This window comes from Limulus polyphemus, unplaced genomic scaffold, assembly GCF_000517525.1.
Source record: "Limulus polyphemus unplaced genomic scaffold, Limulus_polyphemus-2.1.2 Scaffold529, whole genome shotgun sequence".
In the NCBI taxonomy this organism is placed as follows: domain Eukaryota; kingdom Metazoa; phylum Arthropoda; class Merostomata; order Xiphosura; family Limulidae; genus Limulus; species Limulus polyphemus.
The window spans coordinates 532,510-535,055 of NW_013666139.1; the positions used below are offsets into that span (position 1 = coordinate 532,510).

The 2,546-nt window shown below is 26.7% G+C and overlaps 1 protein-coding gene across 1 annotated transcript in view; it reads left to right on the top strand.

The window, feature by feature from the left end:
* LOC106458894 (NADH dehydrogenase [ubiquinone] iron-sulfur protein 2, mitochondrial-like) overlaps positions 1-2,546 on the top strand; it is a 27,489-nt gene that overhangs the window by 14,794 nt on the left and 10,149 nt on the right. The gene's annotated exons all lie outside the window — the stretch shown is intronic.

Below are 2,546 nucleotides of genomic sequence, written 5' to 3' on the forward strand. Positions count from 1 at the left end.
TGATGAATAGTTATCTGAGAATGAAATGGTATCATTAATGCTAAATATTTTACAAATACTATCATGTATATGAACATAGAATATATGTGGTGAGTGAAGGATATTCCAGACACTTAATTACTAATACATTACTATATGTCTTAGGTTCTTGTAAATATTATTTTCTGCCTATAAAGCTTATTTTAGACACTAAAGCCTTTTGTAATATTAATCATACATTAATATAGCTCATATTATCATTTCTGCTTTTCATTTGTTTTTCCATTACTTTTAATTGCAAATTTTCATGACCAAATTTGAAAGTTTTATATCTAAGTGACATATTTCGTTACATTTATAATGCAGCATTTCAATTTTCCAGCTAAGATCTTGTATAAATACAAAAAACTATGGAATCCTAATTTTATGTTATGATTCTCTAATTGCCCCTTGATGAGTATTTTAAACTAACTGACCAAAATGGAAAAAACATTAATGCATTATGAAGTTACTAAACTGATGCTTTGGCATCATGGACAAAATAAAAAGTTATAAGAAAGTTTTTATATTTTTCCAACAGTTTAAAGTAATGTTGTGTTATTATAAAGCTGTTTCACATTAAGTTATACAGAGCATATGGTATTTTCATGGTTTAACTTTTTCAGTTTTCAATAGCTCTTATACTATGTGAGGTGTATTCTTATTTGCTACATATTTTTACAGACTGAAGCATTAACTCTTTAAACCCATAGTTTTTTGCATGTCCTGCCAAAATTATTTTCATGATGTCCTAATAATTATCACCATACTAAATAAAATTTCCACTCTACACAAAGAATGACATTATTATAATTGTTTTTATTAAATATGGTATTTTTCTATCATAGTTATTTGCATTCAAACTATTAACAAATCAAGTACAAGGTGATTTTCATTTTAAATACAAAAATACTTTTCTTTGTCATATAGTTTTCATATTTCATTTACATAATCTATATAATCTCCTAAAAAAATATCAAAAGTTTTTTTAAGGTAAATGTTTATACTTTATTTTTCAGTTTCTCTACCGCATCACTTATTTTCATCAATGTACAATGCAATAAAACAATTCAAATTAGGAAATAGAAAAAAAAACATACATACATTTTAATTTTTTTATAATATCTTTAAAGATTTTCTTTGGTTAAATTTGTAATTTTCAGGTCTTTTCCTTTTCACAACCCTTGGGCAAAGTTTTTGTTAAATGACTTTTTGTTTATGTTATACCAATTATAATAGCATAAAATCATAGCTAATAATCCATATTTTAATAATGTACAAGTTTTTAGTTCTTAATTCTACAAGGCAATATTAAAAAAAAATCCTGAATCTCCACTAGTGTGACCCACGTGACACATTTTCTCTTAGCATGTCATCATCCCTATTTTATCCACCACCCCTCAAAAAAGTACGAAATTAAATGTAAATTACTCTCTATAAAATTGTTATTGCTCAGACACACTATAATTTTTATTGTCTTCAATTTTGTTTGGTTACAGAGCTATCGAATAGAAAATCAAACCCTCCTGTCACATCTTCTCTTTTCAGAATTCGTTGATAGTTTTCTTTTGCGTTTCACTATATATATTACCTATAACCAATAGAAATTCAAGGTTTCCATCTATCATATGACTTATTGTATAATGTTATGTTCTGACCAGTTAAATGTCAATTTCACTCAGAGTAGCAACATCATTCCCATTAGGAAGTTAACAACTAGCTTGGATAAATTTGTAACGGCTCTTGTCGCATAGTTAGATAGCCAGAAAGAGTTAAGGAAATTTTTTTACTTTTTGCCTTTTTTATAGTCTGTATTCTTTGGTGCATTATTTAATTAAATAAAAATTAAGTGCATTACTAGTACTAGTATAAAAAATTAGGCTTAACTGGCATCGACAATCAAGAGGAACAAAAAAGATTGGGTAAGTACTTTATTTCTTTTTTTCATATTTATTCATTATTTATTATTATAAAAGTAACTAAAATCTAAAATTACAGATTTTTTTAAAGTTATTTAAGACTAGATTAGGTAAAATAAGTAATAATAATAGAATTAAAATGGTTCACGAGCATGTATGCGTGCAGCTCGTTGTAACTCGTGCGTAACATGACCTGCACATTCTCCAAGTGATTTACAACTTATAGTGCTGTGGATAGTAGTTAGACATGGTTAAACGGGCAATAAAACAATAAAATTTAATTATAAATAGGTGTATGTTGCTACGAACTTAAAGCTACTTAGGATAAAGGAATGCAGTTTCATGTTACAAAGTCATTCTAGAAAGAAAAAAAAGGTAATTTAGGTATATTTCCTTCTCCTTTTTTTTTTTTTTTTTGAACAATCCCATTTTGAGATAGGGTAGAGAAAATAACAGATAAACTATAAAGTTTAACTGAAAAAATTAGTTTGAAATGCATTTAGGAGGTTCTGGAGATTACATAAAGGAATTTGAGATTTTTGAGATGAGGAAAAGTATTTTTAATTTTAACATGAAAATTACTTTGCACACGAACTACTCAAAACAAAT